The sequence below is a fragment of the Eutrigla gurnardus genome (genome assembly GCF_963514095.1).
Source record: "Eutrigla gurnardus genome assembly, chromosome: 7".
In the NCBI taxonomy this organism is placed as follows: domain Eukaryota; kingdom Metazoa; phylum Chordata; class Actinopteri; order Perciformes; family Triglidae; genus Eutrigla; species Eutrigla gurnardus.
Window position 1 is genome coordinate 4,029,134 of NC_139921.1, and position 27,454 is coordinate 4,056,587.

The 27,454-nt window shown below is 45.1% G+C and overlaps 2 protein-coding genes across 2 annotated transcripts in view; both read right to left on the reverse strand.

Moving 5' to 3' along the window:
• The window catches only part of LOC311016319 (uncharacterized protein), a 558,990-nt gene that overhangs the window by 246,498 nt on the left and 285,038 nt on the right, over positions 1 to 27,454 (reverse strand). The window lies entirely within an intron of this gene.
• The window catches only part of LOC311015816 (stonustoxin subunit alpha-like), a gene marked incomplete at its 5' end in the record, with an annotated part of 81,235 nt that continues 61,023 nt past the window's right edge, over positions 7,243 to 27,454 (reverse strand). Inside the window, one exon of the mRNA XM_084013259.1 lies at positions 7,243 to 7,327. The remainder of the gene's footprint in view (positions 7,328 to 27,454) is intronic.

Here is a 27,454-nt window from a genome sequence, read left to right on the forward strand (position 1 = left end):
GCCCCAAACCCATCCGTAGTCCTGAATTTCAGCTGTCTAAAAGTTGCTCAAATGAGCTCTTCTGAGAACAGGCTGTTTCTGTGTCTGCACCTTTAAATGCTAATGAGCTCCTTCTGTCGTCGCCTACTTGGAGAGAGACGGAGACGATGCTGCTTACGCTAGCGGTAGCATGCGCCAATAGTAACGACGGGAGCTGAATCTGAACAGCCTATAGGAGCGCCGTTGTACCAGTGGGGCCGCTGCAGAGACCATGTAGGAGTCGCTTGTTTTCCTCATCCTGGGAGTTGACAGGCTCAGGGAGGACCAGTTCATAGGTGTAGAGACCAGAGAAAACCTGTTTTCATAATATGGGACCTTTAAAATATAGTTTAATTAAAATGGACTTTTGCTAAAATATCAGTTCCGGAACAGTTTATTCTCTTTTAAATAACAAAAGTTATGTCAGGAAATGTTTTCACATACAGCAGGACTAGAACACCCTCATGATGTTCAAAGTCCCAACATCACCCAAGAGCAAGCGTTACAAAGCGTTGATGAATGGAAAATCACAGCTGCAGCATCATCATAATTCCTTAGTGAATTTAGCAGGAGCATTTTCTCCAACAATGAAGAAACAGTTTAATATGTTTTTATTTGTAATATGTTAAATACATTATGTTTTCTATTCTAATCTGTGTGTGCTCTGTGTTTCATGTTGATGGTTTTCACTGGACAGCAACTATTTGCTCCAGTCACTAATGCATGTTCCTCAACACGACAAGGTTCAGTCTAAAGACAAAGCCATCCCGATATACTCCATTCATTGAAGTACATTTACACAAGCATTAATACATTTACAACAAGTACAAGGAGGAATGAACCTGACTGATTACAAACTGCAATGTTTTCATTCACATCTTTGCATTGACTCTGAATGTAATCACACCGCTTTGTGTTTGTTGTGAACAGTTTCAGAGACACAGAGACACTGATGATCCAGTCCTGACTCTAAACCCAGGATAAAGAGGTTCAGTGAATGTGGTGTTGAAGGTGTGGAGGTGGATCAGTTTGTTAGAGGAGACTCTGTAGAAGGTCAAAGTGCCAGCAGGACAGTCCAAGTACACTGCTACCACACCAGAGTAGGAGGAGGAGGAGGAGGAGATGAGTGTTTGTTTACTTTTGTGATAGACAGAGTAACGACCACCATAACAACTCAGACTCCAGGACTGATCATTCCTTCCAAACACAGTGTCGTTTCCTCTCCTCTTGATTCCTCTGTAACTCACTGATATATCAACCAGTCCTCTCCACTCGACCTCCCAGTAACATCGACCAGTCAGACCGTCTCTACACAGCAGCTGAGGCCGTGAGACAAATCTGTCTGGATGATCTGGATATGACTGGTCGTCTGACACATATGTCACCTTCCTGTTGGTGTCGTCCAGTTTGAGGTCTCTGCTGACTGTGTTTGTGTCCAGTTCCAGTTCACAGACATCTGATGGAGAGAACAAACACAATGCAGCTAAAGGTTATTGTTGGAGACAATTGGGTGTTTTTTGGTGTGTGTTTTGAAAGCTTAATAAATATACTTTGGGTATTAGTATATGACATCACAAGGGGGCGGTAACTTGATGGTGATGGGTCACGTCACCCATTTCATTGATAAATAGGACACTGGTGTGTAGTGGTGTGTGTTTTGTTGGATGGCAGAGAAAAACACAGTGTTGGGGAACTAGCAGGAGCAGATTCAGTTATTGATAGATAATTATTAATATCAATAGAATTATTGATATTAATAGGATTATTAATATAATTAATATTAAATGGGGCAACAACCTGAAATCAGGGAAAAGATAACCGAACCTGTACTCAGTGTCAATATAAAATTGTTTGTACTCAAATGCTAATAATTAATAACTATTAGAATATGAGTACAAACAGTTGAAGGATTTGTGAATTCTTCACAGAGAAGAGGTTGATATCATTCATTCTTATACAACATTAATAAACACAGCAGTATGTTCAAAAGGGGTTTATAAACAATAAACAAAGAAACATACACTAAGTCCAAGTGGCCTATCTAACTAAATACTATACAAGTGTGTGTGTTACAAGATGGCCGCTGTGGGTGTCGACTAGTGATGTCCAAATGAAGCTTCGTGAAGCATTTTCTTTATTTTCTGAGCCCAATAGATGGCGCGCTCTGTTCAACAAAGGGTTGAAGGCCGAGATATTTCCATTGCTTTCAACCCTTTGTTGAACAGAGAGCGCCATCTATTGGGCTCAGAAAATAAAGAAAATGCTTCACGAAGCTTCATTTGGACATCACTAGTGTCGACCAGTCAGCCATGTGGAGTGGGGGTGTTCTTTGTGGGAGGCCGTGTGGTCCTGCCCGGAGAACAGGTTTCTATATGTATAATTAGTAGGGGTGTGACGAGATTAAACTAAACGATATTTCTCGTCACGTTAAAAATCTGTCTCGCAAGATTTGTGAGCTATCCAAACTTCTGTGTGTGACCTGTGGAGGCAGTAATGCGCCTTTGCTACTTCTAGCCTGCCAGAAACTAAAGAAGGAGAAGGAAAAGAAGAAGAGGAGGAGGAGGAGGGGAAGCAGCAAGCAGCCAGAATGACATTGAAAATACCGGTATTAACATTGAAGATGCCCTCGCTACTTTCAAATCGTTTGTTTGGCAGCACTTTGGGTACCTGGCGGAAATGATAAATGGCAGTAGAGTGACTGATAAGACACGGACAATATGCAAGCATTGTGTGAAAATAAAGCCCTACACCGCTGCTAATACTAGCACGATGCAGTAAATATTTTATTTTATTTATTTTATTTTAAATTTGATCAATTTTAGTTTTAGTTTCAATTTGTGGAAGAAGAAGGTTATTAAGAGCTCATGCTTACATCATGCATGTAAAGAGTTATAATAAAACATTTCAAAATGCATGTTCAGCTCGGTTAAATAAAAGTCCAGTCATATATTTTGTAATTGTAGTTTTCTTAAAATCTCTTCTCGTCTCATTCTCGTGAACCCAATATCGTGTCTCGTCTCGTGAGCTGAGTGTATCGTCACACCCCTAATAATTAGTGTAATATATGTAGAGCGTTAGGAAAGTTGGATTAGTGAGAACACAAACTGTCTGTTCTGGATCTAAAGATTGAGTACTAAAGATTGAAACCTCTCTGGACTAAGACTAAGATTGAAACCTCTCTTGACTAAGACCTTTAGGGGACCACAGACCCAGGAGACAGTCTCTGGAGTCTGGTCTGGTCTCTGGACTAATGTCAGCTACTATTGTAGACCTCTGGGGGACCACAGACAGTCTCTGGTTCCTCCACATAGTCTGGTCTGGTCTCTGAACTAATGTGAGCTACTATTGTAGACCTCTAGGGGACCACAGACCCAGCTGGGACAACATCTGGTTCCTCCATTTAGGATTCAGGGACGTCAGGACAACAGGAGGACGATCTCAACGCTTTAGAGACACAGAGGAATTTATCTCTTCATTTCAAATATTTCAACTCACACCAACACGACTACGTGAATTTTGCGTTACCGTCTGGCAGGAATTGCCATCCGTTTGTGTCTCTGCGTTGACTTTGTTTGCAATTGAGTGTGAAAATGTAAATGTAAAATGGTAAATGGTAAATGGCATATATAGCGATATTTTCTCCAAAGCGCTTTACAGCAATTCACCCATTCATACACACATTCACACACCGATGGCGGAGTCAACCACGCAGGGCAAACAGCCAGCTCGTCAGGAGCAATTAGGGTGAGGTGTCTTGCACAGGGATGCCAGGTACTCAGCTAGGAGGAGCCGGGGATGTGGCATTTGGTGTGAAGACAACACAACATCTTTACAGCCACGAAGAAACAAACGCTGCATCCTGATAGAAACGTGATCATCGGATTTCAGTCATGAACACGTTCAAATCTGGAGCAGCTGAGTTACTGAAAACATACTCACACTTCCTCAGACCAGGTCTCAGTCTCTGCTGTCCCCCATGGTCCACCCTGCAGGAAGACATTCAGAGACCTCAATCAGGTCCACCATTAAACATGAACCCCAGTTCCTCAGTCAGAGACGGAGACACTCTGGAGCTGTTGTCCACCTGTCCTCACCTGAGTGTCCAGTCTGATGTCTGTCCATCTGTCCTCACCTGAGAGTGTCCAGTCTGATATCTGTCCATCTGTCCTCACCTGACTGTCCAGTCTGATGTCTGTCCATCTGTCCTCACCTGAGAGTGTCCAGTCTGATGTCTGTCCATCTGTCCTCACCTGAGAGTCCAGTCTGATTTCTGTCCATCTGTCCTCACCTGAGAATCTCCAGTCTGATGTCTGTCCATCTGTCCTCACCTGAGAATCTCCAGTCTGATGTCTGTCCATCTGTCCTCACCTGAGAATCTCCAGTCTGATGTCTGTCCATCTGTCCTCACCTGAGAGTCCAGTCTGATGTCTGTCCATCTGTCCTCACCTGAGAATCTAGTCTGATGTCTGTCCATCTGTCCTCATCAGAGAGTCCAGTCTGATGTCTGTCCATCTGTCCTCACCTGAGAGTGTCCAGTCTGATGTCTGTCCATCTGTCCTCACCTGAGAGTGTCCAGTCTGATGTCTGTCCATCTGTCCTCACCTGAGAGTCCAGTCTGATGTCTGTCCATCTGTCCTCACCTGAGAGTGTCCAGTCTCCAGTGTGGACCCTCCAGTCCAGCAGACAGCAGCTTGACTCCTGAGTCTCCTGGATGATTGTAGCTCAGGTCCAGCTGTCTCAGATAGGAGGGGTTGGAGTCCAGAGCTGAGGCCAGAGAAGAACAGCCGTCCTCTGTGATCAGACAACCTGACAGACTGAAGACACATACACTACTGTCACTTCTGGGGACTTTACATAGACTTATGTCCATTTGTCCACTTTTTAAAATGAGAAAAAGTGATATTTGTCTTTTGCTGTGTTGATGTTGTACTGGGTGGGATAAGCGTGGCTGAGTGATGGACAGAGATGGATAGAGGAGGAAGACAAAAGAAAGAAAAGAGACGAGCTGAAATGATTGAGAGAGAAATTGAAGCGTTAGAAAAGAGAAGAAACAACAGTTGAAACAGTCTATGTGGTCTGTCTTCAGACCTGGTGTGCCAACAAAGATCTGGTATTGATTTTAAACCATCTAGCAAAGAAAAAAGGCTGTAATTCATTAACATTTCAACAATGTTTATAGTTTTCATATTGAACTGGAGGAATTATGAATTTTACTTATTTATTTTTTATTTAACCTTTATTTAACAAGGTGGGTCAATTGAGAACCAATTCTCATTTGCAATGACGACCTGGCCAAGAAGCAGCAGCAAGGCAGAGTACAAAAAACATGAACAGACATAGAGACAGGTTACACAACATTACAGTATTAAAAGATAATGACAATTAAAACTGCATAGCAGTATCGTGACGGGCCCTCCCTCATATGCGGTCGTGGACTGCCTGCGGTCACAGGGCAGTGTTGTGCTGCGGCCGCCTCGTTGTGGTGCAAGTTTAGACACAAGCGATTGACATACAAAGCCATCTGTCTGTCACGTGCAGTCGTGGAGTGGCTGTGGTGACAAGTGAAACTACATTTCAGTAACAGAGCTCACACACATGTCCATGCCTTCCTGACATCTCTCCTCCTCCCCCTGTGTCCTCCTTGCAGGCTGAAATGAAAGGAATTAGTGAAAAAATAGCCAGGTGTGGCTTTTACTTGGAAAAATTCCCAAAATCAATGACATTTCCTGTCGCCAATAGGTGGTGTTGGGACCTCACCATGAGGACTACACAATGCGGCCTACAAAAGCCTTCACATGCGGTCAGGACAAAGGAACAAAGGAGATAAAAAAACTACAACCTCCATTTTGGTTTCACCTCGCACCTAGGTGCGAAGTGCAACGTCACACAACTGGTGCCCTATTGGCTGACAACCACAGGTACCCCAGGGGGTCCCCGGGAGCAGCCGTGAGCAATATAAACCGGCGCCGCCTTAAGAACGCTCTCTTCCATCGCAACACCACGTTGCAACAGGAGGTAGACTCCTCCATCGCAGCACAACGCTGCAACAGGAGGCAAACTTATAACGTCTGCAGCGTTTCCTTTGTCCTAGGCCACAGTCTTCTCGCTGGACGAGCGGCAGACTGTTTTTCCCCGTTTTTCCGCGACTCGCCTTTTTCTTTTTTTTATGATTACGGATCCTGAGAGATCGCCACAACCGTGCGATTCTTTTTGTTTGCCTGCAGAAGAGAAACAAACGGTTTCTTTATTTCAGCGACCAGCTCCTGCCTGAAGTCAGCTGACTAAATCGCCACACCGTGCGATTATATTGTTGCCCGCGGAAGGAAGAAACACGAACTGTTTTCTTTATTCGAGCTTGATCAACGAGAGGAAAAACGCCCCGCTCTCGTCTGGACTCAGCCTACTCACCCCGCTGCCACCGGGACTCACGGACTACCATCGCCGCCGCCGCGTTAAGGAACGCCGCCATTGCCGGGACGGGCTCACAGCCTACGCAACGACACCAGTAAGAGGCTATCAGTCTGGGCAGAGACATAAGTTTGATAGTGTAGGATATGCTTGTAATTCTTGTTAACGTGTTTTGTGATGGTAATAGCTTACTGATCCTTTGTGTATTACGCGCGCATTCTCTCTCTCTTTGTTCTGGCTAACACACATGTGCACACACATACACCGCCCCCCACACGTATACTCTGCCAGCTGTTTCCGTATCCGGACGCTAAGGACATAGCTCCATCTGGTGGCTGTACCCGGCCATCTCTCGCTCTCTCTCTCTCTCGATTCTATCCGACGTCAGTGGCTCCGCCCCTGAACGCTGTGGGGAATAGCTCCATCTGGTGGTCGCGCCTGGCCATCTCTCTCTCTCTCTCTCTCCACACGCACGCACACACACGCACGCACGCACACACACACACTCCACGTGTGTCTCTTCCTTTGTTTAGCTTAGCTTTGTGTGTTAGGTAGTTAGGTAATAAGGCTTTGTTAATTGCAGTGTTATTGATTGTGATCATTATTACTGATTTTAATTAATCTTATTATATTATAACTAGCGGTCTCTTGTGCTTGTTGTGTATATGTCACTGGATAACAGCAGGTTGTGAAGGCTAGTGCTCGAATTTCACGCCTTTTTAATTGTTCGATTGTTTTTATACTTTTATGCCAATGATCACGATGATTGGTGCCCCGTTTATTCATGATTATATCATAATAATATATTAAATATAATTATTAATATCGATAATCATATTGACATTAATAAGTAGCTGTTGATAACCAAATCTGCTCCTGCTACTACCCCAACAGTGGCGTTCTGACTGTGAGGGAATATCAAAGTGCAGACGTGTTCAGGAAGGAAGTCTAATCAAGTATGGAAAGTTTGGAGCAGATCAGAGTTATAGTAGTTTTGATGTTTATGGCGAAGGCTGTCTGAGGTGCATGTGAAGTTTGGAGCAGATCAGACAATGAATAAAGTCATTAGCAGGTGTGGAAAATATCCTGACTGTTGATCTGGTGTTAAACAGTGACAGAGGTCACATCTCCATGCCTTCCTGACATCTCTCTGAGTCCCCTTAGTGTTTCTCTCTCCCCTCCCCCACTATTTACAGTCACAGAGCTGATATGCAGATGGCTAAAAACATTTTTTTACCCACTTTGTGATGACTTTAGGCAGTGGGTCCAAGAGGCTTTTTTGTTCATCTCCACATGGGCTATCTCGAAAAAAATATTTAATGTGTGTACGCCCAACCTAGAGGGGAAAAAGGGCATAAAATCAGTCACATTTCATGTTGCCATTAGGTGGCGCTCTGACTGTGAGTCAAAATTGCAGTGCAGTTGTGTTTAGGACATGACTCTTATCAAGCATGAATATTTTGGAGCAGATCGGAGAAGAAATGCCGAAGTTATAACACCTTTAATGCCTTTGGCGAAGGTTCAAAGTAGTAGCGCAGTCATGGGGTCGCCCTGGCCACGCCCTTAAACTTTTGGAGCATCTTTGAGTAACTTTTTGGCCTTTCCAACCACATATCCAATTTTGGTATCAAGCGGATCAACGGTATAGTCGGTTATAGATCAAGTACGACTCCTGTGAATGGCCAAAAACAGCCAAAAATGGCAATTTTTGGAAATTTCTGTAAGCGCCCCAGATTGTTAGATTTGTTAGAACATTGACATGTATGTTCTTTAAAGCTATGGCAACATAGTTTTCGAGTTTCGTAATTTTGGGGCCAAAGGTTATAGAGTTATGGTAATTGCGTTTTGGTGGCCCAACCCTCTAATGTTCATTGGCCGATATCTTCTGATTAAAAGCATATTTTCAAAACATTTTGGACCCTAACCCCAGCTAGGTCTAATACGCACACCAAATTTTGTCCAAATCGGACCAACGGTGTCCGAGGAATGAGCAACATCGGGTTTTTCATAAAATTTTAGATGGCGGAAAATTTTGGTCGGCGGACTTTGGTACTCCAAGAGGATTTTTTGTAGAGAGAACTTGTCTGCACAAAATTTCATCTCAATCGGAGTTAGGGTGCGGCGGGGCTGGCGAGTAGACACGCTAGGTGGCGCTAGCGAGCAACTTCTTCGTGACTGAATGCGAAACTGGCAAAATCTCAAATTTTTTGCCAGGCCGCATGGACACACTCAATTTTGTTAGTTTTTTTTAATGCTCAAGCCCCCAAAAGGCACGTCAAACTCGTAAAAGAATAATAAACACTACAATAACAATAGGGCTTCGCAGCCCGACGTTGTCGGCGCTCGGGCCCAAATAACAGCGAATGGGCATGACCGGCATGAAGAAGTGATATGTAAGATGAAGAACAAGAGCGAGAAGCAGGTGCAACAAAGTTGTAATATGGGTTGAATTGAGTTTTTAAAAGCGGAAAGTGGGATGAATGAACTGAGCTTTAAGGTCTGTTGCAGAAGTTTCTAGTCGTCTACAGCAGAAAACTTAAAGGAAGAGCGACCGACGGAAATACGGGCTTTGGGTATTAGGAGATTGATGAAGCTGCTGGAATGGAGACTACGGTGTGTGGTGTTAATATTGAGTAATGATTGTAGATATAACCGAGTTTTGCCAATGAGAGTTTTATAAATGAACAAAAACCAGTGAGATTGTCTGCGAGAATGGAGCGACGGCCAGTTCAGGGCGGAATACAAGATGCAGTGATGGGTGTTAAATGGAGCTCCAGTAATAAAGCGGATAGCGGCATTATAAATAACATCGAGTTTATGGAGTAGTGTTTTTGAAGAGGACCTATAGACTAAATTGCCGTAATCAAAAATGGGGAGAACTGTCAATTTAACTATGAGATGCTTTGCTGAATGTGTGAAGGAAGACTTATTGCGGTAAAGAAAACAGATGCAAGTTTTGACCTTGGTGAGCAGTGCATTTATGTGTGTTTGAAAAGAGAGTTCACTGTCAAGCCAGATACCGAGGTATTTGTTCACAACATCAATCTCCGATCCGTCGAATCCATTTTGAATGGGCACTTGACCTTTGGTAGGTTTCTGTTGAATATCATGAATTTAGTTTTACTGGTGTTTAAAGCTAGACGGAGAGTGGAGAAGGCATGTTGGATTTTGTTGAAACTGTCCTTCAGAGAAGAAAGTGCAGTGGTCAGAGAGGGGCTAGATATGTAGATGATGGTGTCGTCAGCATATAGATGTACATGAGAATCAGCTCCTGCAAGGACAATGTTGTTAACATAGATATTGAACAGTGTAGGGCCCAATATACTCCCTTAAGGGACACCATTAGTCAAGGGCAATGGTTCAGAAAGTAAACCTTCCACCTTCACTGACTATAGCCGACCAGAACAATAGCTTCTGAACCAGGCTAGGCAGTTCTCAGAGAGTCCAATATCTTGAACCTGCCTAGCAGAATTTCATGGTCCACAGAGTCAAAAGCCTTGGCCAAATCAACAAATGCAGCGACGCAATACGTTATCTAAGGCACATGTCATTGAGAACTTCAAGTGTAGCTGTGATGCAACTATGTCCTGATCTGAAACCGGACTGAGCCGGGTTGATGATGATGTGAGTCTCCAAGTGGTGCATGAGCTGCTTGTTGATGTGCATCTCCAATATTTTGGAGAGACAGGGCAAGATGGAGATGGGTCTGTAGCAGTTCAAGTCTGAGCTATCACCCCCTTTGAAAAGTGGGATGACAGCAGCAGATTTCCAATCCTGAGGAAACACACCCGTTCGGAGAGAGAGAGATTAAAAATGCAGGAGACAGGCGCAGCAATGATATGAGCTGCAGTCTTTAAAAACAGTGGGTCTAGAGTATCCAGGCCAGCAGATTTATGAGTGTCCAGGTTGAGGAGGTCCTCAAGCACCTCAAGTTCTTGTATAGGTTGAAACGTGAAAAGGGAGAAACCTAGTGTAGGCGAATGGGTGGTAAGGCTGACAGGAGAACAAGCGGGAATACTGGGATAGTCCTTGTAGGCACAGCCTGCTTTGATGAAGTGTCTGTTGAAGTGGTCCACCATTTTGGATTTGTCTGTGATAACAGTACCATTATGTTTAATTACAGTGGGCAGATTGGATGGCGTATGTTTGTTTTCCATGATTTTGATGGTGTTCCAGAATTTGTGTGGATCAGGGCATGAATAACAAGTACTCTGATAATAACAGTAAAATACAAAAAACAGCTTTGAAAATGTGCTTCTTAAGAGTCTCAGAACATATGAGGCATTCAGGTGTTCAACTGCCAGTTGGAAGAAAAGAGTCTGTCTTGATTCAAAGCTCTGTTCTCACTGTCAGCGTTCCTCTTTGAGAGCAGCCGTGTGAACTTATCTATCGGCTCTAGATTTCACCGACCTGACTGACGTTTATCACCTCCACTCTCTGATCCATCTGTCAGCTGTCAGTGAGTCTCGTCAGTTGTCACCATAGAAACGTCACTCACAGAAACTCCAGTTTGCACAGATTTGATTCAATTCGGAGTTAATGTTTCACCCTGTTGCATTACTGGGTAATTTAGTGTTTGTGAGTAGCAACCAGTGAGATGATTTAGCCTCCAACCATCTGAACCAGTGTAGTGATGCTAAGGCTGCAGCAGTAAAATGGAAACGCTCCGTCATCATTTAATAATTCTCAATGATCTATCAGTTAAAGGTCTGGGTCCAGATAGGACGGGGTCTGGGTCAAGCTCCACCTCTTGTGGATTTATAAAACTATTTAAAACAGTGAACGGTGGGGAAAAGGTAGACAAGAAGTTTGATTTTGCCAAAAGTTTTGTTTTCTTTAATTTTCTTTAGATTTATTCTTTTGCTGGCAAGTCGTTAGCAGCAGAAACAGTATTTCATCAGCCATGCAAACGTGTCTTTTTATGAATACGTGAATATAAATAACTGAATATTTGGTGCATGTAAACGCATCACTGAAAGCTTCATAGGTAAACTTCTCAAAGTAGTTGAATCTGACCTGAGAGTTTCCAGTCGACAGTGTGGACTCTCCAGGCCAGCGGACAGCAGCTTCACTCCTGAATCCTGCAGGTCGTTGTTACTCAGGTCCAGGTCTCTTAGACTGGAGGACTGGGAGCTGAGAACTGAGGACAGACCTTCACAGCTTCTCTCTGAGAGGTTACAGCCACTGAGTCTGAAGAGGAATCAGAAATTAGTGATGAAACAATTACAAACAACTGTTCATCACCTCAGGTTCTAACTGACATTTTTGTCATAATTAAGTTATTCACATATTCTTATTCTATGACAACTTAGTAACATTATGTGAGGTGTTTTATTTAGGAAACAAAAAGGTTCTATTTCCAAAGTCAAACCACCTTGGTTCTCTAAGGTTCTACTTGTGAGCCAATCAGCAGGTCAAATGCACACAGGAAGACCAATCGGGTTCTGTCATGTTGCTGTGGTTGCTCAGTGGCAGCAGCAACAAGGAGCAGAGGCAATGTCACGCCAACGCGACGCTTAGAAGAAACCTCAAGATCAAGCCTTGTGAAAGACAGCAGGATAAACACCAGCTCACAGTACACAGTTCAGTCTTGCTAATACGTTTATTTTCATTGTTAGCTACCATGCTAGCCGGCTAACACTGGCTCCCTATGATTAGTATGGCAATATTAGGATCATTGTCATGACTGTGGGTTTTTGTAGTGTTGTTTTCCTGTTTTATTTTTTAGTGGAAGAAATCGGGCCAGCATGAGGACCTTGCTCACTACCACCACCTCCTCTCTGAATTCACCTCAACCGTTTCTACAGGCAGAAGGCAAAGATCAACTCTTCCACCTCCAACCCCAGGAAACTCTTCTCCATGTTCTCCTCCCTCCTCACCCCTCCTATCCCTCCCCCTCCTTCCTCCCTTACTGCTGATGACTTTGCAACTTACTTTACCAAGAAAGTAAATGACATCAGCTCCTCATTCACTCCTATAACCTCCCAGAAAACATCTCCACTAACTCTCAACTCTGAAGGCCTTACCAGCTTTAGCCCTCACTCCTCTGAAGACGTTCATGCACTTGTTACGTCTAACCGTGCCACCACCTGCTCCCTTGACCCGATTCTCTCCTCTCTTCTCCAAGACATCTCACACGACATCTTGACATTCCTCACCACCCTGATCAACTCCTCCCTCACCTCAGGTGTCATTCAAGCGGCTTTTAAGACGGCTACAGTGAAGCCCCTGCTTAAAAAACCCACCCTAGACGCTGCTGACATCCGGAGCTACAGACCTGTATCTCTTCTGTCATTCCTCTCGAAAACCCTGGAACGTGCCGCCTACAACCAACTGTCATCCTATCTCTCGCAGAACAACCTCCTTGACCCTAATCAATCAGGATACAGGACTGCTCACTCCACTGAGACGGCCCTCCTCACAGTGACCGAGTCCCTGTGAGACGCCAGAGCCTCATCCCACTCCTCCGTTCTCATTCTCCTCGACCTATCTGCTGCATTCGACACAGTCAACCACCAAATCCTCCTCTCCAGTCTGGCTGAACTTGGCATAACTGACTGCTCTAACCTGGTTCACATCATACCTGGCAAATCGCACCTTTCAGGTCACATGGAATGGCTCTATGTCCAAACCCTGTTCTCTGGACACGGGTGTCCCTCAAGGCTCAGTATTAGGACCGCTTCTGTTCTCACTATACACTGTTCTCTCTATGTCACCAGATCGCTCTGTAATCACATCGCATGGATTCTCCGACAATTGTTACGCAGATGACACCCAGCTATTCCTCTCTTTTCCCCCAACCTCTGACACTCACATTGCAACTCGCATCTCGGACTGTCTGGCAGACATCTCTGTCTGGACAACTGCACATCACCTCAAGCTTAACCTGAATAAAACCGAACTCCTCTTCATCCCAGGGAAAGACTCGCATGGACCTGTTGGTCACTGTCGAGGACATCACAGTATTACCTTCCTCAACTGCGAGGAACCTGGGTGTAATCCTCGATGACCAACTATCCTGCACCCCCAACATCACTGCTGTGGCCCAATCCTGCAGATTTGCCCTCTACAATATCCGCAGGATTCGGACTTTCCTCAAAAAGGATGCAACGCAACTCCTGGTCCAAGCACTGGTCCTCTCCTGCCTTGACTACTCAAGACTCACCTGTCCAGACTTCACCTCAACTCCCCCCCCCCCAAAAAAAAACCGTACCTAGCACATAGCACCTTGATCATAGCACTGTTGTTCTTAGGGTATGTTTTGCTGAACAGCTACTACTTTACTCAGACAAGGATCTAACACTTGTTCTATTTTTTAGCTCTTACTTTATTGGCAATGATATGTTGTGATTTTTTTGTTTCTTTCTTTTGACAAATGTACTCATTGTAAGTCGCTTTGGACAAAAGTGTCTGCTAAATGACCTAAATGTAAATGTAAATGTAGTCCTTCTATCTTGTAGGCCTACTTCCTGGTCCTTGTTGTTTCTGCTGTCTTGACTCCCCCACCCTCTCGTGTTGATTACCCTACCTGCCCTAATGTCTGTCACCTGTCCTTCGTCAGCTACCTGCCTCCCTGTGTATTTAGTTTGTCTTCCTTTCACTCCTTTGTCCGGTCATTGTATCTGTCTGCCTCTTGTTCACGTCTGCTCCTGCTCATGTTCCTGCCTGATTCCAGTCCCTTTGTGGTGTGTTTTGGTTTTCAGTTTTCCATGTTTAATTAGAACTTTCCTTTTTCTTTGTACTTTGTCCTGCCCTTTTTGTTGCTACTTTGCCTTCCTGTTTTTTTGCTACTTTGCCTTTTTTCCCCTTTGACTGTTTTTTTGTACCTGACTCCCTGTTTTTTTTTAATTCAGCTTAAATAAAGCTTGCTTTTTGTTTCTCCCTATCTTGCCCCCTTGTCTGAGTTACTGCATTTGGGTCCTCCTCCCATTTCCATAGTTATCCGTTTTTCCCGACGTGACAGAATGACCGGACCAGAAAAGGACCCAGCAGTTAATGGTCATGACATTATTCGGTGATATCAGGACTTTATAGCCAATCCTGCTAGCAGGGCTCATCAAATTGCTGCTAGCAACCTTTTTTTCAAGCCACAGCCACAGCCAAGCTACCAGTCCAAAGCATTGCCTCAGCCACAGCACAGCTACCAGCCCATGCTTCAGCTCGATCCCCAGCTCCTATGTCGACTGCCCAGCCAATGCCTGCTAGGTCATCCCCTTTAACAGCATGGCTGAGAACGGTTCCTGTTGCTTCGTCGGCGGCCCGGTCAACACCTGCCAATGGTCCTCAGTCGGCAGCCTGGTCGACACCTGCAAGTGTTCCTCAGTCGGCGGCCCGGTCGACACCTGCCAGTGGTCCTCAGTCGGCAGCCCGGTCGACACCTGCCAGTGGTCCTCAGTCGGTGGTCCCGACGGGGGAACGTCCAACGCCTGCTCCACGCAGCCTTCCGTGGGTCCATTCTTCGGCCATTCCTGTCCAGATGGGGTACCGTCCGATGCCTGCTCCATGCAGCTTTCCGGGGGTCCGCTCGTAGCCCGTTCCTGTCCCGACGGGGGACCGTCCGACGCCTGCTCCACGCAGCTTTCCGGGGGTCCACTCTTTGCCCGTTATTGTCCCGATGGGGGACCGTCAGACGCCTGGTCCACGCAGCCTTCCGTGGGTCTGCTTGTCGCCCGTTCCTGTCCTGATGGGGGACCGTCCGATGCCTGATCCACGCAGCCTTCCGGGGGTCCGCTCGTTGCCCGTTCCTGTCCCGCCGGGGGACCGTCCGACGCCTGCTCCACGCAGCTTTCCGGGGGTCCACTCTTTGCCCGTTATTGTCCCGACGGGGGACCGTCAGACGCCTGGTCCACGCAGCCTTCCGTGGGTCTGCTTGTCGCCCGTTCCTGTCCTGATGGGGGACCGTCCGACGCCTGCTCCACGCAGCCTTCCGGGGGTCCGCTCGTCAACGTCCTCCAGGTCCCTTCCACCCATCCTGCGTATCCTGAGCCCCTCCTCCACCAACCCTGCGTCCTTAAAGCTGCATTCTCTCTGCTGGAGGTTTTTTCATGAATAATATGTCTTCATTGCATGTGCATACCTTTGAGTCTGCATGTGGGTCCTCCCTGCTGCTTCAGCCAACGTGACAAGAATATTAGTTAATTTCATATAAAACTCAATGAACTCAACTGTATAGAAAGTGGTTCGAACTGGCTCCACCTTGACAGCAGAGACAGTCTGGTGTTGTAGTTCAGGCTCACATGTTCATGGAGTGACGTTCACAAACGCAGACTGACGTTTGCAACAGCATTTATAAACGCCAGGTGGAATTATAAAACTATTAAAACATTGAACGGCGAGGAAAAGATAAACAAGAAGTTTGGTTTTGCAAAAAGTTTTGTTTTCTCCAATTTTCTTTAGATTTGTTCTTGGGTTGAAGGCCGATATATTTCCATTGCTTTCAACCCTTTGTTGAACAGAGAGCGCCATCTATTGGGCTCAGAAAATGAAGAAAATGCTTCACGAAGCTTCATTTGGACATCGCTAGAATACGTGAATATAAATAACTGAATATTTGGTGCATGTAAACGCATCATTGAAAGCTTCATAGGTAAACTTCTCAAAGTAGTTGAATCTGACCTGAGAGTTTCCAGTTGACAGTGTGGACTCTCCAGGCCAGCAGACAGCAGCTTCACTCCTGAATCCTGCAGGTCGTTGTTACTCAGGTCCAGGTCTCTTAGACTGGAGGACTGGGAGCTGAGAACTGAGGACAGAACTTCACAGCTTCTCACTGAGAGGTTACAGCCACTGAGTCTGAAGAGGAATCAGAAATTAGTGATGAAACAATTACAAACAACTGTTCATCACCTCAGGTTCTAACTGACATTATTATCATAATGAAGTTAAAGGATGTTTAACATGTTTGTTCATCAGGTTATTGTTGCAGCTGGGTGGCGTATTAGGCTCCATGGTGAGGTTAACGTCACACTGTGCCATCTGTTTATTTCTGTCTGAGTCTTCTTTCAAGACTCTCACTGACTCCGTTTCACCAATCAAACGCAGCCAGGCAGTCACATGACGGCACACAAACTCTCCACGCCCGGTTATAGATAGAACTCTTTTAACGTTTTTTTAATTCTAAATCCTTGTCATTCAGAGACAAATGTGCATAAATATGCAAATGTATGTGCAATCATTTATGGAGGAGTCACAATATACCGCCCACTTTTTGAAATCGTGTGTGTGTGTGTGTGTGTGTGTGTGTGTGTGTGTGTGTGTGTGTGTGCGCGTGTGTGTCGGTGAAACAGACAGAGAGGAGAGACGCTGGATGAAGCGGTGAGCTGTGTTTTTTCTTTTCTTTCAGCTGAGGTGACAAACGCTTCATGTTAGAGAAAGCATTGATTTTTATGTAACTGGGGGGGTTAGCTGCCCTTCCAACGTCTATGCCTCCTTGTAGTCTCTCAGTCACCAGGTGCGGGGCCACAATAATCAGAATTTACTCAGTAAAGTTACTCAGTACTCCAGTAGTTTTTTCACTAAATACTTTCTTACCTTTACTCTTAAGTAACTATTTGGAACTGCTTTTTACTTCTTTACCTTTTGCAGTTGGGAAAACCAATCAAATTGTTCAGAATGCAGATAGAACCTTGTAATTCCAAGATGGTTTGTTGTTTTCTGAATGAAAAACTATATTTACAGAGCTTTGCTGGAGGCTTGGACCACCGGCAGCAGCCTCAGAAGAGCCTCCTCTGAAGCAAAGTATTCCTTCAGGTCAAACACGTCCAGATGTTTTTCTGATGACAGTAAGATGAAGACCAGAGCTGACCACTGACCAGGAGACAGCTTATTGGAGGAGAGACGTCCTGAAGTCAGATACTGTAGGATCTCCTCAACCAGAGAACGATCATTCAGTTCATTCAGACAGTGGAACAGATTGATGCTTCTCTCTGGAGACAGATCATCATCAACCTTCCCCTTGATGTACTGGACTGTTTCCTGATTGGTCTGTGAGCTACTTCCTGTCTGTGTCAGCAGACCTCGTAGGTGTTTCTGATTGGTCTCTAGTGACAGACCCAGAAGGAAGCGGAGGAACAGGTCCAGGTGTCCGTTTGGACTCTGTAAGGCCTCGTCCACAGCTCTCTGGTGCAGATGTGTTAATTTAGGTTTGTCTCTGGAGACTTTAAACAACCAGGAGGTTGTTGGTTTTTCTGCCATCAGATTGACACCAGAGTTGACGAAGGTCAGATGGACATGAAGAGCAGCCAGAAACTCCTGAACACTCAGATGGACGAAGCAGAACACCTGGTCCTGGTACAGTCCTCTCTCCTCTCTGAAGACCTGTGTGAACACTCCTGAGTACACTGAGGCTGCTTTGATATCGATGCCACACTCTTTCAGGTCTGGTTCATAGAAGATCAGGTTTCCTTTCTGCAGCTGCTCAAAAGCCAGTTTTCCTAGAGACTCAATCATCTCTCTGCTCTGTGGACTCCAGTGTGGATCCGTCTCAGCTCCTCCATCATACTTGACGTTCTTCAGTTTGGACTGAACCACCAGGAAGTGGATGTACATGTCGGTCAGGGTCTTGGGCTTCCTGAAGTAGTCCTCCTTCTGTGGGTCAGTGAACCCTCTGACCTCTGTCACCATGTCAACACACCCAGGAGGGATCTGATTGGCTGCTGCAGGTCTTGTGGTGATCCAGAGACGAGCAGAGGGAAGCAGTTTCCCCCTGATGAGGTTTGTCAGCAGCACATCCACCGAGGTGGACTCTGTAACATCAGTCAGGATCTTGTTGTTGAGGAAGTCCAGAGGAAGTCGACACTCGTCTAGACCGTCAAAGATGAACACAACCTGGAACTCTTCAAACCTGCAGATTCCTGCTTCTTTGGTTCCAGGGAAGAAGTGATGAACGAGTTCCACCAAGCTGAACTTCTTCTCTTTCAGCAGGTTCAGCTCTCTGAAAATGAATGGAAACGTGAACTGTATGTCCTGGTTGGCTTTGTCTTCAGCCCAGTCCAGAGTGAACTTCTGTGTTAACACTGTTTTCCCGATGCCAGCCACTCCCTTTGTCATCACTGTTCTGATTGGTTCATCCCTTCCAGGTGAACCTTTAAAGATGTCTTCTTGTCTGATGGTTGTTTCTGGTCTGTCTGGTTTCCTGGATGCCGTTTCAATCTGTCTGACCTCATGTTCCTCATTGACCTCTGCAGTCCCTCCCTCTGTGACGTGGAGCTCTGTGTAGACCTGATTCCGGAGGGTTGGGTTTCCTGCTTTATTAATGCCCTCAAACAAACACTGGGACTTCTTCTTGAGGTTAGACTTGAGTTTACGTTGGTACACTGCACCAGCGGTTCCTGAATAAACAACAAAGGAACCCAGTTAGTGGATCCTACAGACCCTTTTACAGTCTATGAACAAGCCATGTGTTAGAGCCATGTATTCCTATAGTCCTCAGTAGTAGTGACATCATGAGCTTCTTTCATGATTAAATCAAACTAATGGAGACAAAATCAATCAGGTGCACCTGATGAAGCCAACAGAAGTAAAATAAAATACATTTACAAGATAAACAGAACTGGAAGGATATATAACCCTTTGAAATGCAGCTGCAAAGCTCAGTGAGTCAGTCTAGAAATAAAGAGCCTCTGTTGAAAATAGTACCGTTGGGATTTCTAAATATCCTGGTATACCGTAATCCTCCACGCTCAGACGCCACCATTGAGAACATGGAGGTGTCCTCGTAGAAGCCTGTTTTAAATACATTTTTTCTTTTCATCTACCAAATATTTAGTTATACGAGCTGAAAGTCTCCAGTTAACATGGTCACCGGGTGAAGTGAAACACCTGTTCCTCTGAAACGGTCGTGATCCTGTCTGAACTCAGTAGAACTTGAGTCTGTTGGAATATCGATTCTGACAACCGAACACGTAACAAGCAGGCATTTAGATGCTACTAACAGTTTAAATTCACTGTTTAAAGCTTCTAACTCGTCTGGATGGTTGAAGCAAAACGAAATAAACGTTGACATCATGCGTACACATATTTATGATGACATCAGCTGTAATCGGGTCTGTAGACAACCAGAGAACCTAAACATTGAAGTTGTTTGCAGCCTATTAGGAGAAATATGAAGTTCTTCATGTTGAATCCTTCTCTTCTTTCCATCATGTTAAATCTGTTAAAATCCTCTTACTGATCTGCAGACAGTCAGCCAGCTCCTTCTGCTTCATTCTCCTCAGGAAGTGCACTGTGATCTTCTGAAACGCCTCTCTGCTCCTCCTCTGCTCTTCATCCTCACCGTCCAACAACTCCTCGTCCTCACTCTCCAAGCATTCTGGGTAATCTGGACTCAGGACCTTCTGGATCTTCTTCAGCTCGTTCTTCACAAAAGTGACGATGTTCTCAGTGGCGGTCCTAGGTTTCATGACGCCCTGGGCGAACCTCACCTCCAGCGCCCCCCCCCACAGACACATACACACAAATGGACCCCCCCTGCCCCCCTGTTCAGACCAGACGGTAATTCTCCGTGACGGTCGACAAGCGCTTCTGCTCATCTGTTGTTCATTCAGAGCTATTTTTTTATCATAACCTCATAAAATAAATATGCCATGTTTCTGTAACCAAAATGTTTGTACACTTCTTCTATTTATCCGTTCAGAGAGAGAGAGAGAGAGAGAGAGAGAGAGACACACACACAGACAGAGAGAGTGTGTATGGTAGTAGACAGTGTAGATATACAGTTGAAATACACATATTTGTTTATCTACTCTTCACATTTATTAAATGTATTTTCTCTTCCTGTTTCCCAGTGCGAGTTAAATACCGCATTTGTCAATTGCGGTATTTTATTTTGAAAATTGCTTTAATTTTGAAAATTGACTGGATTGTCTCGTGTTTCTTTGTGTGATTTCCTGCCAGAATTGACACGATCGCTCGCGGCACGCGCAAAAAATAGAGCAGACGCCGAAACGATCGCTTCACGGCGCGGGGCGGCCGCGACTATTCGCGGCGCTTCCGCGGCCGGTGTGATTGTATATGGGTCTATGTTAATTTTAGGAATGAAATACAATTTATTTGGCAGCAGTTTGTGTTGTGTGGTGGCCTATGATCAGTCTATCCCCCGCCCCCCTCCCTCTTGCCGACCTCTGCAGTCGCAAGTTGATCCCCCGCCGCCCCCCTCCCTCTTGCCTCTTCTGACACACACACATAACCTGTATGACTCTGACTCTCAGCAGCAAGTTGACGTGAGGGCGCCCAAGCGTGCACTCCACCAACTTTGACATGGAAATGAGCGGCGGTAGTATAGAGATATGGCAACAGTTTTTTTTTTTTTTGGAGGGCGCTCGCTCGTGCGCCCTCACATAGATTGCGCCCTGGGCGGTCGCCCACATTGCCCATAGCAAAAACCGGCCCTGCTGGTGGAGGTGCTGGTGGAGCCGGTGGAGATGCCGGGGAGCATGCTGGTGGAGACGCCAGGGCGCGCGGTGCCGGTGGAGGTGCCTTCTCCTGGCTCATCGTCTATTCAGAAATGATAATAAAAAATTAAGTAATTAAACATGAGTCAATGTGTTTATATCCTGGCAACTTTACGCACGAGCATGTGTAATGTGAGCAACCTATTGTACGACCAGTATAATGACACCATTTCTGAGTTTAACACATTTACCTTGGGGATGATCGGTGTCGCCCTCATGGGCCCCCACAACTCCGGTTAGAGCTGTGTCACCCACAATGGCCGCCACTCTCTGGTCAAAAGGGGTCAGTTCCTCCCCTCCTGCCCCCCCGCCCGTTGCGGTCACGCTTCGGCGGTGGGCCGAAATCCTCCGCTTCACCTCCACCTTCACGTCGGACCATTTCTTTTTTAATTCAGGGAGTGTGCGCTGCTCCGACCCCACAGCGTTCACTGCCTCACACACACGCTCCCACTCACATTTCTTTTTTTTGGTGTTTATGCCTGATGAGAGGCTACCAAATAATACTGTTTTTCGATTCTCTACTTCGCTTAAGAGCGTTTCGAGCTCAGACTCTGTGAAGTTGCGCTTCTTCCCTTTACTCATTTTGTAGATGGTGCAGAGAGGGGAATCCCCCGTGCAGGCCCTATTTAAATTAATTTGCATATTTAAATGGGGGCGTGGACAGGGAGGAGTTTAGCACTTCCACATGTGCGCTTAATTCCACGTTGATTGGGATGTACAAAGGAAAAGTGCTTGGATCCATGCGTACGCACACTTTGATACATCTGTTTTATTTTGTGCGTACGACAGTTTCTGGATTCTAGCGTACGCCATGTTTCAGTAGGAAATCCACGCAATTCTTAGTACATGAGGCCCCTGGTCTGTTTGATGCTGCTGGGTCAACATAACCTCTGAGATCTGCTGAACTCTGTGAAGAAAACCAAGTTTAAAGAGTCACTAAACCACAGACTGTAGATCAGAAGTGGACGTCGTCATGGTGACGTCACCCGTTGTGTTTGGCATTTCAACGGCCATTAAACCCTGGTCTGTTCCTTCTCCCACACTCCTCCCTGTGTCTAAAAGCCACTTTGCTAGGTTTGTCCACCTCTAAATCTCAGCCCCAGTAAAATATATCAAGTGTTCAACTCTGTAAACCATCCTCCAAAGAAACAGGTGCAATTTCCTACACGTCATAAATCTCCCATCTGCATATAGTTCAATGAAAATGTAAATTTATGCATGTGTATCTGGTGCACAGAAGAATCACGGAATTGGCCAGGTTAAGGTGAAATTCTTGGACCGGCGCAAGACGGACGAAAGTAAAAGCATTTGCCAAGAATGTTTCCCAGTACGGACCTTTTCCCCCTTCCATTGGACACTCAACTGTTGGGCCGTTGTGCTGTGGTTGTGCCTCGTCATAACAGACAACCCTTGAACTCCCACCTTTTTTTGGGCAATTATTTAATTGTGAGAATGACCACAATTACGGCTGGAGTGTACAGCAAAGAATGAACCACTGTCAGGTTTAGGGTGAGCAACAGAGAGAGTTCTTTATTTACCCATTAAAGCCTCCTGTGTCCTAGGAAGTTCCGACCTGCAAAAATTGGGGAAATATGCAGGAAACATCCCTTGACTCGGCAGCGGCTGTGGCTAGAGGTAGAGTGAGTCGTCCTTCAAGATCGGCGGTTCGAAACCCGGCTCCTCTAGTTTACATGCCGAAGTGTCCTCGGGCAAGATACTGTACCATCAGTGTGTGAATGCGTATGAGTGATTAATGTGCAGGCGGCTCCTCTGCCATCAGTGAATCATGAATGTGTGTGTGTGTGAGTGAGTGAGTGAGTGAGTGAGTGAGTGAGTGAGTGAGTGAGTGAGTGAGTGAGTGAGTGAGAGAGTGAGAGAGTGAGAGAGAGAGAACAGGTATGTCTAAGTGACTGAATGTAGTGTAAAGCACCTTGAGTAGCTAGTAAGTCAGAAAAGCGCTATATAAGCGCTATATAAATGCAGGTCCATTGATCATTCCAGTCAATGTCCCGAGTCTCTACAAAGCTCTGTCAAAGCAACCTAATAGATGCTTCATTTATTACCTTATCACTGGCTTAGTGCAACGTATCAGGTCAATGCCAGAGCCAGAAATAGTATATATATGATAGTTCACTGTATGAATCCCCCTTTTCTCTCATCTAAGTAAGCCTGATAGGTGTTGCCATTATGAAATACTTTATTAAAAAATAAATAAATAATTAAACAAATAAATAAACATTTTAGCATCTCTCGATGTTTAACTCCTATTGTTAGGCGACTATGGTTGGAACAATAGTGGTCGCCGAGAGGCTAAGCGGGGGAAACACTTTACTTGCCGGACGCGCTTCTGAATAATAAAAACTAAGCTCTGGAGGAATGTCGATTCACGTATTTATTGAGCCAAAAAAACATAGGCAGTGAAACAACAGGTGAAGAACAGCTGATTTTACAACTCTGCTGACGTACCACCCCACCTGACTCCTCCCCGGATGTGACACACAAAAAACACTACATGGCACCTACACCTATTCAGGTCAGTAGCAGCCCTTGCATTTCCAACTCCCAGAGGCTCTATGCTGTAATCTTTATAACGCCTGCAAACCCCTTTTGTCCGACATCTTTGGACGATTTAGTAATTGATTCCCTGCCAGCACACAACATCTCTGCCATCAAAAACCTTTTTCATGAGTAGGCTGTAACCTGGGTGAAAAAACCCTATTTAATTTATCCCCTTTTCCTTCATAACGTAAAACATCACGTTACGCCATCACGTCCCGCCGTTACGCCATCACGTTACGCGTTAGCGCTAGGTAACATAACTCAGTTGTGGCTTGCTGCCAGTTGTGACAGAGGAGCACGCTGGGGAAATGTTTGCTGCAGGAGCCGACTACGGGAGCCGCTGAGCGTCTGAATCGGAGTCGTATGCCGTTTGAATCACGGAATTGGCCAGGTTAAGGTGAAATTCTTGGACCGGCGCAAGACGGACGAAAGTAAAAGCATTTGCCAAGAATGTTTCCCAGTACGGACCTTTTCCCCCTTCCATTGGACACTCAACTGTTGGGCCGTTGTGCTGTGGTTGTGCCTCGTCATTACAGACAACCCTTGAACTCCCACCTTTTTTTGGGCAATTATTTAATTGTGAGAATGACCACAATTACGGCTGGAGTGTCCAGCAAAGAATGAACCACTGTCAGGTTTAGGGTGAGCAACAGAGAGGGTTCTTTATTTACCCATTAAAGCCTCCTGTATCGATACATCAGTTCGAAACTAGGTTGTGTTGTGGAAAAATGAATCTGCCCAATAAAGATCAACAACCAGGATCTGCTTTTTCTCCGAGGTTTATTTCACTAAGTATTCTAATCTGCAGAGGAGGATCACCCCTGCCTTCTGATACAAAGGTTCAGACTCAGCAGGAACGACCCTGAGTCCAACAACAGTCTCCCTTTTAAGGAGGAGGAACCAAAGGACGGATCATGTCCTATCTTACAAAGACAAGATGTACAGGCAAGGTCAAGATTTACAGAACACAGGCGTCATAGTCCTGAAAGTATCTTATGTCAATGTGGCACTTATGTTCATATCATCTACAAACAGACATTCATTTTCGTCATAGCATAACAGTCAGATGAGGAGATGCGGATGGCGTCAGCCTGACAAATATTCTGATTATAAAGTACAAACATCCAAAATTCCCATTACGGTTGTCAAAATGGCACCTATTTATAGGGTGTCACAGCTAATGAACCTAGAAGAGTCCATCTGCTGGGGTCCACTGCCTACCCACATGTTTAACCCACCCTTTTTATTTCTATATTTCCACCACATAATCACTAACCTATATACACACCCTCATGTACCTCTACTAACAAAGAAAATGCACATATCCACTTCTTATTCCATTTACATAGATACTGAAGGCAGATATATTTCCATTGCTTTCAACCCTTTGTTGAACAGAGAGCGCCATCTATTGGGCTCAGAAAATAAAGAAAATGCTTCACGAAGCTTCATTTGGACATCACTAATAGATACAATACACACATCCACCACCCCCACACCAATTTACTTTTGGTTGTCCCCGGAACTATAAAAGCAGTGTCCGTTTCCTGGGGAAGCCTTTTGCCTGCACACCCTAAGGACAAAGACTGGTACACAATACACTCGACTCAACGCAATACACCTTAGCTTATATCCTTGTTTAAATAACACATTTAATATGCCCATTTAACCATTATGTCCCTCTGCTCTAGATGGAGCCCCCCAGCAAGCCAAGAGCCGACCAAGGACAGTAAACATGGTGACAAACATTCAATAAATACGGCAAACATATCCATACAAAATGTGCAAAACAATGTGTTAAAATGTACTGTGCAAATCTCCAATAAAGTTTACATCCTCCTAAAGTGTGTGTGCTAGTGATGTCCAAATGAAGCTTTGTGAAGCATTTTCTTTATTTTCTGAGCCCAATAGATGGCGCTCTCTGTTCAACAAAGGGTTGAAGGCCGATATATTTCCATTGCTTTCAACCTTTTGTTGAACAGAGAGCGCCATCTATTGGGCTCAGAAAATAAAGAAAATGCTTCACGAAGCTTCATTTGGACATCACTAGTGTGTGCAATTATTAAAGTGCATAGTCCCACTCAATCCCAAGTGCTGGTTTATTCAAAGCCAGGTGACGGTGTGCTCTCCGTCACAGGAATATATTTGCGCTGCCAAGTCATTTAATGTTGAATGATAAAATGAACTTGTGGGTTCCAATGAATGGCCATTCGTATTCTTCTTATATTCATTGCTGTAATATTTAATGTGTTTATGGGTCACAATTATATGGTGTTACTAAATCTAAACTGTGTTCAGTGTCTGACGCTCCACTCCTAGAGTCCAACCTAGTTTTCTGAACCTAGCCCAAATAATGACTGTGTAGCTATCTGTACCTAAGCTGTGCTTAATAAGGTGAAAAAACCCTCATCAGTGCATGTTACATATTGTGGCGAGCTAGCCAGGAGTGGAGAAAGACGTGAACATTTGGTTTCTGGTATTCATATATTTGGGTAAAAATGGACATAATCGAGAAGAGGGTAGAGGGCGGGCAAGCCATCAAATAACCCGTCTTCTGTTCCCAAGGCCGGCTACTGCTATCGGTGTGGTGAAGATGGCCATATAAAGACTCACTGTGACAATCTCCCAAACTCTGCACTTGTCGCCGCAAAGAGGAAGCAGTTCAGCGAAAAGCAGCAAAGATGGCAGAACTCAAAGACTCCTTCAAGACATCCTTTAAACTAGAGTCAGTTCCAGTTGAGGGGAGAACCGGAACTGTTGTGGACCCACAACGTCCCAACCAGAGAAACCGTGTTGAATGTCATGAAGTAACCCAGATCACTCCCGCTGTTCCAGCCAGGTTACAGCGCAGCTCTTTCAGAAGAGAAACACAGTAGGTCCTCGACCGTGTTGGAATTTCTCGGTATAACCTTTGATAGCGTTCTCATGTAAGCATTTCTGCCACAAGACAAGCTGTCTCCCATCTGAGCAGCTATCAAATCCTGGTCTGCAGCTGCCATCATCCCAAAAGGGATCTTATATCTTTGTTAACCTTAACTCATGTGCTTAATCCCTCAGGGTTGTCATTCATATCATGCTTGGTGGACTCGGCTAACTGTTTAAAATCTAGGAGACACCATGGTCATAGACAAAGGCTATCTCTCAGATCTTTTGGTCCCTGCTGTGCAACGAATGGAATAGTATTGCTTTGTTAGTAACTACTCTGTGGAGTCATCTGATGTCTCCAGTTCATTGATGCTGCCCTTCCGCCGGTTTTGGGGATGCAGTATTACATGGTTTGCAGATATCTGTTCAGTTGAAATGAATTCACTTAACAACCAAACTAATGCCATCAAAGCAATGCCAGCAGGAATTCAGTTCCACATTAGATGTCAACAGCCAGAATCCCAGAGCCTTCTCGAGAATCCCTTCATTCAGCTCCTCATCAATGGTCTTAAGAAAGGGCACGTCCCATGCATGATCTGATGGAACATGACAGATGATGCATGGGGAAATTAACACTGCTTTCTGTTCCTTTCCTTCCATGAACAAATTCCTGAATCATCGCTCCTCAATCCATCGGTTGACTCCCCTCTTCATCACGGATGATTGCAAACCCAACGATGAGATTGCAAACCCAGACGGCAGCGGGTGCCAAGGTCCACACATAGAAGATTTAAAATGAGCAACGTTTGTCTCCGATCTTGTGCTGTTTTGGGGGGTTAAGATATTTACTCATCATCACTTCCCATCATCTCTATGTAATCACATATGGGGAGTGATGAGGCCGGAGCCTAGACGCCAGACTAACTAAGTATGTTCTGTTGCTACAATAAACATTCTAAACGTGAGTTGTCTGACTGAAATGAGTTTGCTCTGTTTATCATTACATTGATGAGTCTTGTTCTGATAGTTTATGCTTGCGTCAGGATCAATACTATAAATGGATCTGGGTCACATGAGACCATGTTGTGGACATGTGAACACTCGTCTTAGTGCTGCACTCAGAGTGTTACTAGCATATTGTTGGGTTTGTGGTTCGT